This window comes from Panthera uncia, chromosome B1 (genome assembly GCF_023721935.1).
Source record: "Panthera uncia isolate 11264 chromosome B1, Puncia_PCG_1.0, whole genome shotgun sequence".
Lineage (NCBI taxonomy): Eukaryota > Metazoa > Chordata > Mammalia > Carnivora > Felidae > Panthera > Panthera uncia.
In genome coordinates, this window is record NC_064811.1 from 7,598,801 (window position 1) to 7,613,006 (window position 14,206).

At 45.3% G+C, this 14,206-nt stretch overlaps 2 long non-coding RNA genes across 2 annotated transcripts; one reads left to right on the forward strand and one right to left on the reverse strand.

Moving 5' to 3' along the window:
* Nucleotides 1-5,844: 5,844 nt before the first annotated feature.
* LOC125922631 (uncharacterized) lies at nt 5,845-6,534 on the reverse strand. Its single transcript, XR_007457716.1, has 2 exons — nt 6,283-6,534; nt 5,845-6,176 (listed from the first exon to the last, which is right to left on the reverse strand). It is a non-coding gene; the product is annotated as an uncharacterized LOC125922631 (long non-coding RNA).
* A 1,854-nt stretch (nt 6,535-8,388) lies between these two features.
* Nucleotides 8,389-11,505, forward strand: LOC125922632 (uncharacterized). The gene is made up of 2 exons (XR_007457717.1): nt 8,389-8,766; nt 10,017-11,505. It is a non-coding gene; the product is annotated as an uncharacterized LOC125922632 (long non-coding RNA).
* The last annotated feature ends 2,701 nt before the right edge of the window (nt 11,506-14,206 follow it).

A 14,206-nucleotide genomic window follows, 5' to 3' on the forward strand; every position in this document is an offset into this window, starting at 1 on the left:
CTTAACAAGAAGCCATGTGTATCTCTTCCCCAAGCGAGAAACATAGCGCTACCGGTAATGAAGTGCTATTTATTGAGCTCTTACCATATTCTGGAGCGTTCACAGTCATGTTACATGTATCATTTCATTGTATCTTTTCAAAAACACTATCAGGAGTTATTATTGTTATTATTCCTGGTTTATAGATGAGGAAACAGAAGTACGGAGAGATTATGCTCCTTGCACTGTGTTCAATAGGAAGTCATGGAGCTGGGATTGGGGTCCAGGGAGTCTGACACCAGGGCCCATACTCTGAACCCTCACAAGTCACTACAAATGTTCTGAGGAACGCAGGAAAGAGGAACTCATAACTACACACTGTTGTAATGCATTGAATTATCACAGATATGTGTTAAAGAGAGTTTGAGGGCAGGCACTGGACACGCAATGCAAATTTCATGCAAGAGCTTTGTTTTGAGCTGCCAAAATGGCCACATTTGTAGCTCTTACCCTAGAGAGACACAGCACTTTGGCCAATGAGACATTAACAAACAGACCAGGCGGAGGCTGAAAAGTGCTCGCGTATCGGAACTTGCTTTCTTCTGCTGTGTAGAATCCTGACACTGCCGTGTTTTGCCACCTTATTGGGAGCTGGAAGGTCACGTGGAGGAGAGTTAAGCCATCCCAGCTGAGTACTTGCTTTGAACAGCCCATGACCCCTGAGTTAGTTTACCCTAGATGAAGGTTTCTCAACCTCCCCGCTATGCACCTTTTGGGCCAGATGATTCTTTATGGCAGAATGTCTTATATATTAAAGGATATTTAGCAGCATCTCTAGCCTTTACCCACTAAATGCCAACAAAAGCCCTCAGTTATGACAACTAAAAATGTATCCGGACATTTCCAAGTATTCTCTGGTGGTGGTGGCGGTGATGGGTGTAAGTCATCCCCGGGTAAGAACTACTATTCTAGACCCTCAAGTCCCAGCTGATATATCCGAGACCTGAAGGAGCACTCAGCTGACTCACACAAAATAAATGATTGTTTCTGATTGCTTTGAGTTGTTAGGTTTTGTGCTTGTTTGTTGACTGCCAAAAGCCAACTAATATGGTCTCTGTAAAAGAGACAATATTTCCTCTTCCTGGATTGCAAAGAAAGACTACAGTTTCCACTCCTCTTTGGGTTTAGGTGAGGCCCATTTAGCCAAGTGCCTGCCAACTGGCATGTGAGCAAAAGTTTTGTGTCAATCTGTCTCAAGCAATTAAAAGTGGAACATGCTCTCAAGAGTCTGTTTCTCCTACCTGCTTGCCTAGAAGGAAAGAACTCCAGTGTTGGCAGAATATAAAATAGGAGCCTAAATATCTAAGTCAGGAAGGCTGCCTAATCTACACTGGACAGTGATGTGAGCGATGAATGAACCTTTGCCACCTTAAACCATTGAGATTTAGGGTTTACTTGTTATCACAGCAAACCCTAGGCTCAATCTTCATTCCTGACATACGTCCTATGTTAAAAATAAGCTAAACTTATTTATCTTTTCCTCTGGGATGAGGAATGGAAAAGTTCCAATTGGATTTTTCAGTAAATGAGAAGATTTCTTTAATCTTTTCGTCCCACATGTCAACTACCGGCATGCAAATCCCAGCTCTTACAGTCATTCATTCATTCACTAAATGTTTATTAAACGGCTACTAATTATCAACAACCACACCAAAAAACCACACCACGTACACGAATAAGGCATGGTTTCTACCTCTGAGGAGATCACAGCCCACTGGCAAAGGCAACCACGTTGAAAGAAAATCCAGACAACATGGTGATCACCACCGTGATGAATTTAAAACCATTTATTGGAAGAGTGTCAAAGAATTGGTGAATAACTGCTAGAAGAATCATAAAACAATCACAGGGAAAGTAATGTTCTACATGGATGCACAAAAAAATAAAATAAAAATTCTAGTAGGAAAAAAAGGAAAGAATATAAGGAAATTATAACAATAGAAGAGAATTCCAGACAGGTGGAAGAACCACTTCAAAACAAATGGGAATGTGAAAAGTCCTCTGGCTTGGAAAAGAGTTGAGTAGTGTGGCTAATCTAGAAGCTTATGTTCTGCTTATTGATTGCTATGTTACCAACGAACCCAAAACCTAATGGCTTAAAACAAAGAGCCATTTTCTTTTATCTCATGGTTTTGTGGGTAAGGAATTTGGGCAGGGTTTGGTTAGATAATTCATGCGATATTGATGAAGGTCCTATTTGGCTGGTGGATGGGCTAGTGGAGGGGGTCCAAGATGACTTTACTCACATATCTGGTGCTGTGGTAGATATGACTGAGTTCAGCTAATACTGTTGACCCTGAGTGCCAATATCTGGCATCTCCAGTAGAGGCAGGGGCAAGGACCCCAATTCTCAATGGGAGGAGTGTCAAAGAATTTTCAGGCAAGAGTAGGGGGTCTTAGCATCTCGTGTAAGGTGACACATCCTCCTTCCCCACAGAGGCCGACCAGGAGGAACATCAACACCCAACAGTTTATTCCTGACCCTCTGGGATAAACTCTCGCTGTGATCCAGACCCCTGGGAAATGGAACCAAGGTTAGAGATGGCCCTGAAAGATCAGCAAGATTTTAACAAGCCAATTAGACAGGACAGTGAGTATGTTCAGTAGATAGAGAATATTTGCTGGTGAGGAAGGTAGAGGCCTATGGGGAGAGGAGATGGCAGGTGGGGAATAGTGGTGGCGGAGGCAGGGCCTTTCCAGAGAAAAAAAGAGATTGAAGCAGATGAGAAGAGGTAGTAAGTGTGTTTAACTTCAGGCTGACGCCACGACTCTGGAAGGCACGGGAAGCGGTTGCTGGGTGATGCTAAGTTTCGCTTTCGAACAGGGTCAATTCTGGCCTCTGCCTGACTCGGTGAATAAAGTGCAACTGACACAGCCACGCCCATTCCTTTCTCTGGCTGCTTTGCACTGGGATGGCAGAGCGGACTCGTGGAGACACTGATCCTGTAGCCCATACAACGTAAGATATTTACCATCTGACCCTCTACAGAGAAAGTTTGCTGACCCCTGCTTTGAAGATGAATCTGACAGCTAAGGTGTGGTAGCCACTGGCCTGTCCGAGGCACAGACGGGGCCAAAGGAGGAGTTGGGCATTTGTAAGCCTCTGGATGAGTGACGTCACAGTCATGGGTCATGGTAGTGGGATTAGAAAGACAGGGAGAAGGTAGGAGGCTTTTTGGAGGTGGAGGGACACAGTTCTGTGTCTAGTTGAATGAGGGCCTCTGTGTGTGTGTGTGTGTGTGTGTGTGTGTGTGTGTGTGTGATGGGCAGAGGGCTACAGGAGAAAAAGCTGGCAAATAGACCTGCTGGCCTTGCAGGGCACTACCGAAGCCATTAGCAAAATGGCAGTTAGGGGGTGGTCGTGGGACACGGGAGGAGAAGCCATCTTGGGAGGAGGGTGGTGAACCTTCTTTCTTTCCCCCCCAATTGACATCACTATTTGGACATTAGCTAAGACAGGTGCTACAGTCAGGAAGTCCTTCTGAAACCCCGTTCTACTAAACAGAGGAATTGCGAGAGAGGGGCCACAGCATCACAGCTTACGCACATCTCATTCATTGCGCGGCTCTGATAAACACCTGATTGACGGGGATTCTCTGCCAGTCCCCCAGACAGCTTTCCGTGTCTGACTGGATCATGCCGTCTGCCTCCTCAGGGTCTGTGCTCATGTTGTTTCCTTGGCCCAAACGTTGTTGGGAAACCTCACCCAACTCCCAGCTTTCCTGACTGCCTTCGACGGATGCCTCAGGGTTGCGTTTAAACATCACTTCCTCCAGGAAGCCTTCCTTGAACTCATAGGCTAGATTTTGTACCACAGGGCAACACCCTGGCCACACACCATATTTTCTTCCGTTATGCTGTTCTGTATGACTTCTCTGTGCGTACTCTGGGCTTCTTCTGTGGGCTGCTTCCCCTGGATATGAGCTGTCAGAGGACTAGGGGTATCGCATCTTCTTAAAGGACATTCTTTAAGTTTTCATTTATTTATTTTGAAGGGGGAGGGACAGAGAGTGGGAAGGAGAGAGAGAGAATTCCCAAGCAAGCCCCACACTCAGCGTAGAGCCCGACGCAGGGCTCAATCCCACGACCTGCACCGATATCAAGAGTCCAACCGACTTAGCCGCCCAGGCGCCCCGACGTTGTTACATCTTCTAGATACAGCACGACCCTTACGAACTGCTAACACAAATTCAGTAATACAACACATAATAATAACCGGCTCTTACTGAGGATTCCAACTTTAGGCACTAGACTAAGGGTGTCACACAAATCAGTTCAGTCTTCAAATCGATCCCCCGCAGTAGGTACCATTGCTCTGCCCACTTTAGGGAGAAAGGGACTAAGGCTCAGAGGACTTGAGACTCTTGGTCATACTCAAGGTGACACAGCTGTCAGATGGCATAACCAGGCCTGAAATGCAACTCCACGTAGTTAACCATTATACATATCGGGCCGTGAAGGGACACGTGAATGAAAACATGAGGAAGAGGAGGAGGAGAGGGACGGAAGAAGCACAGACTTTATAATACGACAATTTCCTAGGTGTCTCCAGCTGGTTCTACCAACAAGGGGAGAAACACAATTAACACTTACTTAGGACGTTACTGGAAACGCTTTGTCTATGTCAACTCAATTACTCTTGGCAACCACAGTCCTGGGAGGTGCGTTCGATTAATATCGTACCATATCCAGAATTTGACCACCACACACCCCTCCCAAGCCATCACCCCATCTGCATGCGAGCTACCATCCCCTCTGGCCCGGCTCGTGGCTGCAGCCTCCCTGTCCCTGAACTTGTTACCCCATAGTCCTTTCTCCACCTAGGAGCCAGAACGACACTTTGAAAATACAGGTCACATCCCATCAGGTAACTTTTCAAAGCCTCCGGTGGTTCCTCAACGTAGAGTGAAATCCAGCCGCAGCAACTCAGCCCTGTGGGGGGCCCGGCCACCTCACTCCCCTCTGGATTCAGTCCAGCCTCTCTCCGCGGCCACGCCAGCCTCCCCTGGCTCTCCTCAACTCTGCCAGGTACGCTCCTGGGCGTTTCCTCTGCATGGAATGCTGTTCCCACATGGATCTGGGCTTTTACTTCCATACCTCCTCGGTCCTTGCTCGGATGCCCCCCTCTCAGGGAGGACTTCCCTGGACACCTGCTACAGGACTGCCCCACCGCCTTCTTCCCGCCCTGCACCTCTGATCCCCCTTCCCTGTCTTCCTTTCCCCACTAACAGCCAAGTACTGTGCGGCAGGGTTCACTTAAGGGTTTGTTCATTTCCCCCTTCCTCCAGCTAGCTCCCAGAAGGCAGGATTCAGGAGCTGGAGTCTCTCCGGCTTTTTCCTAGATCTCCAGCACCTGGCAGAGAATAGGCACTCACCAAATGTGTGTAAGAGGGAGGGACAAATGGACTCCCATTTCATAGCCGAGGACACTGAGAAACGTAATTGATGGCTGGCCAGCGTCACAGGCAAGTGACTGGAGGGGTGGGCATCCAAAGGCCGCCGCCACCGGGCCCCGATGAAAGCATAACCACGCTCCCCCACTGCCTTCTGATGCGGCAGGAGCTGGCGGATCATAGGTTTACAAATCAGAGGGGCCCGGGACGGGCTCCTGGTCAACACAGCTGTGTGACCTCGGAAAGGTTCAGTCCCCTATCTCCAAACCAGCCTGCAGAACGCATATGCAGGATGGTTTGCACGGTCTCCGACCTGCCGTAGGTCTTCGATAAGCAGACGCGCAAAGTTTAGCATTGTTGTCACGATTATTATGACTATCACGGACAAGTTACCGACCCCCGTCGCCCTAGATTGAAACCGGTGGGTCTCAGGTGCATCCAGCACCTGGGCTTTATTGTTCTGCTGGAAAGGCAGAGACTCACTTCTGCCTAAGCTGCCAACCTGGAATGCTAATTCTTTTCATTTTCTGTCAGTGCCCCTGGTTTAGAATGGCAGGCCTACAGGCACACAGCGCATCGGGGTGAAGCTGTTTTGACTCTGACTTCAGGGCCCTTGAGAGAGCCGCTTGACTTCCCTGGGAGGAGTGTCTCGTTCGGAATCATTTTTTCCAGGAGTGAGTGAGTAGCCTCATGACACCTCTTGCCATCTTGCCTTGAAGAGCTTGTCCGTGGTGGCGGCCAAGGCTGTTGGGCGTGGGAGGAATTTAAAGTTGTTTGTCACGCACTGGGTGGGGGAATTGGTGGTTAGCTGAATTTCTCCCATGGTAAAATTTGGTGCCAACCTTCTTACCTTCTCCACTAATTTCCTATATTTCCTGAAGTCTTAGTGGGGTGGGAGGGCAGTAGTGTTCCAGAAAATTTCAGGGAAATGAGAAGCCAAAAAGGGCAGGCGGTAAGGCGTAATGAAGTAAAATAGAGGCATTAGCACCTTTCCTATTAAAAGAAACTTCCTAGGAAATCAGAGGACTATCCCAGGGCTCAGGAGAGATGATGAAATCAGACCCCATCCCGCCCAAGACAGAGTGCTCTCTGACAAAGGGCCTCAACCCCTGGCCAGTCATTGCTATGGAGGCTGTGTCTGTCTGTTAAACAATGTGCATGGAAACAGTGTCCCGGGAGTTTAGAATGCAGACAAACAAAGAGAATAGGGACTATTAACTTGGCAAAAGGATCGTTTTAGGTTTTGCGAGGGTTAGGATTGTTTACCCTTTTGTTGCTTGGTCGAGGGTGGAGAGCTCAGGAGGGAGAACATTGGCACCTCTCCTGCCCTCCCCAGAAGCAGAAAATATGGCAGCCTCCTGAAGATTTGGCCCACAGCCAGACACCCCACACAGCTAGAAGAGCCTAATGCCCTTGTTGGTATAAAGAGCTCCTTCCCCACCCTACTGGGACCTGGAGGGAGCCCAGGGTCCTTCTGCCTGTGGTGCAGGAGTGACCCAGCCTAGTAGGCCCATGTGGGCATCACTCTGCAAGCCCTACATAAACACCTCCACCATGGCCAGTCTACCTTAGGAAGCTTCCTATTTCCATGTCTCTCCCAGTTACTTTGATCACGTGCTTGCTAAGCACTTTTAACACATTATCTCTGATTCCTCACTTTGGTCGTAGGAGGCAGAGGCTGTTATCCTCACCTGACATGGAATCAAACTCCCTGAATGCTTCAATCATTTTCTCAGGTTCACCCGCTTTGTAATAGAGTTGGGATATGAACCCAGAACTCTAATGGCCAAAGCCACACGGTTAACCATTAGTCACTCTGTTCTCCTCTTGGGTCTGATACTCAATCTGTGAACCCTGACTGTGGAATCTGGTTCCCATGTCCCCTTTCTCTAGGACTAGATCTTGCTCCCTGGACCTCTGACAAAAACTGTGTTGGACTTCTTTCATCTCAAATGCAGGCCCTTGTTAGCTGCTGGAACAAAGCACCGCACAATGAGGACCTAAAGAACAGAAAGTTACTGTCATCAATTAAGCACTTAATGAATGATATCTGTAAAAACACCATTTCCACCGAAGTCCAGATTCTGAGATTTGGGGTAGACGTGAACTTTGGAGGAACATTATTTAGCCCCCTATAGACCCTGTTATATAGTTTATCCCCTCCAGAATTCAGATGTTCGGATCCTAACCCCCACAACCACAGATTGTGATGTGTTTTGGATATGGAATCATTGCAGATGTAATATTGGGATAGAGTGGGCCCCTAATCCAATATGGTGTCTTTTTACAAAGGGTAAACGTGGACACAGACAAGTACAGAGGGCAGACAATCCTAGAACAGATCTTTCCCTCATAACCCTCAGAAGGAATCGAACTTTCCAACACCTTGATCTTGGACTCTTGGCCTCCAGAACTGTAAGACAATAAAGCACCTTTCATTAAGTCACCCAGTTCGGGGTACTTTGCTATGTTATGTTATCAGTCCTAGCAAATGAATATAGAAAGTTTCAACCAAAGAACCAGAAATGGGGTAAGCGATGACCAGGCCTTCCGCTAAGAAGGAACAGGCTCAGTTATGGCAGCTCTAAGAGACTAAGACAGGGCCAAACACGTGCCCCTACTTCAGATCAGAGAAGTCCAACATGGTTTTTGCTAGAGGTCCACGGATCAAGATCCAGGCCTGGAGAAAACTCATACACACCCCCAAAACTGTTTCATAATCATGCTGTGCCCTGACTCCTCCAAATCTTAACTTAGTGATCAGACCTCGTGGCCGTGGTTACCATCCAATCATCCATCCCATGGTTGATTCAACAAATATTTCTTCGATGCCTCACTCTATGCCAAGCACAAGCTATAGGGCCCTTGAGGTCCATAGTGAACCGAACACAGTCTCTGCCTATGTGACCTCATAATGGTCTAGTGGGAGAGACAAACCAGGAAAGAGACCAAAGGTGGTGTTGGGGAGCAAGGTGTCAGGCACTGTGATAGGACTGTGAGGGAAAGAGAAGGACTCAGCACAGGGCTAAGCTCCTAGCAGGCCCTGGCCAAAGGTGGCAATGTCACAGCCAAGGGGCAAAGCACGAACAGTCATTTTTTAGGGGAATCAAGAGCAAAAGGGGATATTGCAGTCGTGGAGTAGAAGAAGTACAAAAGGCATGAAGGAGCACAGTAGACTTCTGGAATGACTGCCAGCTTGGTTTCCCAAACTGTGCCAGGAGAAGTGGAGAGGGAGCAGGAGCCAGATCATGAGTCACCTCTTCACAGAAGGAATCTGGCTTTGTCCTGATGGCAAAGAGGAGCCACCAGGCAGGCAGGGGAGCAACGGGGCCAGGTCTGAGCTTTGACTTGGATGGACAGCGTGGGAGAGAGGGGACGAGACTGTGTTGGAAGGATTCCTCATGCCTCTCTCCCCCATCCCCGGCTTATTTCTCCACTGTAATCACCCTTATGGCTGCCCCTCCCCATGCACGGGGCAGGGGCTAGGCGAGATGTGAGAGTTGTCAGCCAGGAGTCAGTAGACTCTGGGCCAGGGTTTCTTTGGTTCCAAAACTAGGAAAAGCTGATCTCACAGATGCCAGAGCTTTAATATCTCCAGCCGCCCAGGCAGACGCTGATGCATCAATACAGAACCCACTTCACTCAGGGGTTGGAGTATTTTGGACTAAAACCAAATTCTGTTACCTCAGCTCAGTCACTTCCCCTCTCCTGGCCTCAGTTTCCCCATTGATAAAGTATAAGCGATGCGGATACCCTAAGGCTGCTTTTAAGATTTTCGGGGTTTCACAAAATATAAAATAACATGGACAGGATATCTAGTGCTTCTCATATGTCGAACTTTAGCTGATAGCATGATGGTTCTAGGGCCACACTGGAATTTGCCATTTTGAGCACCTACTACGTGCTAAGAGCCATGTTTATTGTCTTACGCGTATTATGTTCTTCAGAGAAGCTTTGCCTAATCACCTGTATCATCGCATACATTAACCTATCACAGATCACTACTGAACCCATGTATGCGTCTGTTTGCTTGTATCTCTTAACGAAGACATTGGGTTGTTTGTTGCCAAATCTCTAGGCTAAAGAACAATACCTAGCACGTAACAGGTTCTCAGCAAATGTGTGTGGGATGGATGGTTGGATGAATGAATTCTGAGCAAACCTCTAGCAAAAACCATGTTGGACTTCTCTGATCTGAAGTAGGGGCACGTGTTTGGCCCTGTCTTAGTCTCTTAGAGCTGCCATAACTGAGCCTGTTCCTTCTTAGCGGAAGGCCTGGTCATCGCTTACCCCACTTCTGGTCCTTTGGCTGAAACTTTCTATATTCATTTGCTAGGGCTGATAACATAACATAGCAAAGAATTGCTATGACTTCATTCATAGCAATACTTGCTCAGTATTCTGAGCAATACTCATTCTGCATTTGGTTCAGGAAATAGGTATCATGACGGCATGAGTATGATAATAAGGCGAGACATGTTTAAAGCTCTGTAGCTCGTTATCACCCTACTTGGGCAGTCCAGCGTGGGCCCGGTTAATTCTCACTTCACGCTTCTTTCATTTTCTCCTCTCAACTGGGTGCAGGAGAAAGTATCTATTGTTGCAAGAGAGAATCATCGACTCCATTTCTGTCTCCTTGAAGATGGAAGAAAGCTCTCAGTTTCAAAGAACTCCCTTAAGCGATTAGTATCATTCCGTGTAGTGCTTACAGAGTCCTGGATGGCAAACTTCTGAACACCGGAGAGACCCCTTGAACTTTCGATTCTCTATTTCAAAAGAAATGAAAGAGACAGCAACTTAATTCTTCACTAACAAAGTGCAATCCAGCTCTGGTTTGGAGGCGGGGGGAGGAGTTGGGGGACACCGTCTCCATTTCATACACACTGCAAGTTGATACAGGATTCTTCAGCTGTGTCCCCTAAACTCCCTCCTCCCTGTTTGAGAATGTCTGAGAAAACAGGAACGTGGAGTAGCGCCTGGCCCACTGTGATCACTTGAGAGCTAGCCATCCTCTGGGTTGGGCGTGATCCCGGGGGGGGGCATCGTGGTCAGCTCGGCTAAAAGTTCTGCAACAACCCCCAGAGGTTTTGACAGCCAGCTGTGGACTTCCTATCTGGAGAGGCCCAATCTTTATGAGTTTTGCTAAGAGAGTGAACTGCTGTTTGGATTACCTAGCAGTAAATGCAGTAAATTCCTTGGACTGAAAATTATAGTTGGGCTTCCGCCTTTGTTAAATCATTCAAAAGGCAATGCAGGAGGCAGCTTCTTCATTGACCCTCGGGGTCCCCACCCTCCTGGTTTTCACTGCAGGTGTACCTCCCTCCCCTTTAGCATGGGCGGGAACTGACCCAGTGACTGACTTCTAACCAACAGAATACGCGGCAAGAGTGATGGGATGTCACCGCCTAGAAGAGGTTAGGAAAATTGTGACTTTCATTGTGCTGCCTTCCCCTCCCTCCCCAAGCCCCTCCTCGTCTGTCTCCCTGGCTCTTCTCACTCTTAGGAAGCAAGCTGTCCATGGACATCCAGATTGCCGCAAAACTGAGGAGGGCCAGTAGTCAACAGCTGACAGGTAACTAGGCCTGCAGCCCGACTACCCACAAAGAACTCAATCTTGCCAAAAGCCAAGTGACTGAGCTTCCAAGAGTTTAATCTTGCTGCCACGCCTTAAGAGGACACAGGTCATCCTGTCTTGATTACAGCCTCTGAGGGATCCTGAACCAGAAGACCCAGCTACGCTACGTGCAGATGCCTGGCCCACAGAGAACGTGAGATAATACATGTTGTCATCTAAAGCCGTTCGGTTTAGGGGAAATTTGCTGTGCAGCCAAAGATAACTAATGCGGGCACTTTTTACCTGAAGGAGTCACCCAAAGAACTGTGGGGGTCAAGGACAGTACTGCAGACATATAGGCAACAGAAACTAGATTTAAAAATACATAATCAAAAAACATCCCATTAACCATAGCCAGAGGAATGAAATCCTCAGAGGTAATTTCAGTAAGAAATATGTAAGGCTATTTGTGTCAAAGTACAAAATACTATTGGAAAGTATAAAATAATACTTGAGTCATCGGCCTATAGAGCATATTTCTGGATGAGAAGACTAAAGACTCTAAACTCTTATTTATTTTCAAATTGTTTTAAAGTAGAAGGTAATTTCTATGAAAATCACAACAGACTGTCCCCTGAACTAGGAGAGATTAATCCAAATTTATCTTGTTAAAAAGAAAAACAATGTAAAAATAGCAGAGAATTGTTTCCAAACAGAAGTCCATCGTGGGAGAACTAATCTTATCAGATATTAAAATGCGATAAAGGTACAACGAGAAAAAGGGTGTGATTTTGACCTAGGCCTAAACAAACAGATGAAAGGAACAAAACGTGCATACCAGAAATATAATTCCTAAATGTTAACATTTTTGCATTTAGCGCATAAACTCATCGGAATGTTCAGATCAGAGCAAATATAAATTAAAACAAAGTAATAAACAAAGAAACTCAGGGTATGGAAAGAGGTGATGTAAATCTATTACTGGGAAATCATATGTGTAGCGAACATGGAGGAGGTTGTTATCAACATTGAACAGATAGCTCAAACAAATCAATAAGAAACATGCTTGGATGTCTATAGATAAATAAAAAAAATAGTATCTCCTCCATGGCAGAAATGCGTTGGTTTAAAAAGCAATGCAAAGATGTTCAAACACACCAGTCGTCAAAGTCATACGAAATTGAAATCATCACAATGAAATCTCTTTGCTTCAATATCAAATTCTCCAAGTCGTTTTTGTTGTGTTGTTTTTTTTTAATATTGGTATGGAATTCTTTCAAGTGTACTAAAAGACGAGAAAATTGTCAGGCATTGCTAATTTTTGTGTAAATTGTTGTAACCCCTTGGGACAGCGATCCAACAATGTGCCTCCTAAGCTTTATAAATATCCATCATATTTGACATGGTAGTTCCACTTCTGAAATGTATCCTTACAAAGTCAGTATATATAAACACATTCATCACAGCATTATTCATAGTTGCAAACTTTTGAAAGACCTTAAATGTCAACAAAGAGGGTTGATTACTCGTATCTTTTTATTTTTAGCTGTAAAAATGACATTTAAATGTGAATGTTATATCATGAAAACTTCTTAACATAAATGGCACCTTAAATAAAGTAGAATGTGCAATTTCCTCGAGAGGTTAGACATGTATATATTAAGATACATTATGGATTGAAAAATATATTGAAAAATATATATTGAAATATATATTGAAAAAAATATATATTGAAAAATATATGCTATATTTTTCAAGAGTAGATTGTAAACATATATTAAAATAACAATAGCTAAGAGCTCTATGTGCTTTGTCCCTGGAATGGACGGATGCTTCACAATTAAATCCTCAGAACCTGCTAGTTAGTACCTTGGCCTCACAGAGGAGGAAACCACCACTGAGGCGTCGGAATACGCATCCAAAGTCAACAGCTTCCAGGCATGAGGCTGAGATTTGAAATTTGTCTCCCCCAAGGGAAAGCCAGCGTTCTTAACCTCTGCTTTTGACCTTACATCTCTAGAAGAAACAAACAGAAACAATCTGCACGCAAATAATAATAATGACTATCTATGTGTGATAGCACTGGGAGTGAGTCTTTATTTTTTAAGGGTTTTCTCAAAAATATCATTTTCATAACTTAACACACGTAACGCGGGAATTTTGGAATCATGAACTACCTACCAAACAAAAAAGGAACTGCAGAGGTATTATTATTATTTACCATTATTATCACCATCCCACCATCATCGTCTTCAATATCACCTTATATTTTTACATTTTCTAATGTGTATTTGTGAACGTGAATTAATTATTCATTATTTAGCATCATGGGAAAATAATCAAAATTAAGGGACACGTGATTACTTTTAAGATGGATTCCTTTGTTAGAGGAGATTAATGATATCACTTGCTCTAACAAGCTGATAGAAGGGGAAGTCTGCATGTTAATTCCTGGGGTCTGTGGTGGTATGACAATTCTCCCTGCACACAAACTTGTCCCATGCCTCACGTCCCTTGACTGTATCCACAAATGTAAGATGAGGGGATTGAGTTGGATTATTTCTAGGCTACCTTCCAAATGTGTCATCCCAGGATTCAAATGGTGTCATTTAAATGCTAAAATACATTTTCCCTAATAAAAATTCATTTTTGCCCCACTAAGTCACATATCCCTTTTTCTATAAGAAAAGTACACATCTTTAGAAAACGTGCTGGGGTTTCCTATACAAAAATATTTTCCTTTATACTCTCTGTAAATTAAAAATTCAGTCACAGAAAGAGATGTTCCCTAGAAGAGTGGTAATTTGCCTCTTTTCCACCTCAAGTGCCTGTCTGAAAGCTGTCTGCAGGACCCTCCTTTTCCAGCCTCATCGGCACCCTTGGGCTGCCATGATGAATTTCAGGGACTTTAACGATGTAGTGGCACCCTATGCAGTCAATACACAAGTACATCGTTACTACTAAGGACCACACCCTTTCCTCGGTGCAGGGGCTGGAGAAATTTTCTGATTATGACTTAGACATTCCTGTGAATATCCTGACTCTGAAACTCCCAACTTCCTCATTTTTATCATTTATTTATTTATTTATTCATTTATTTTTGCACATCTCCCTTGGAGCTAGATGGCTTCAAATCCCAGTTCTACCACTTTCTTAACTGTGTCATTTATGTCTCCTAGCATCCCTGAATGTCATAGATCAATCTTCATTTACGTAAGGA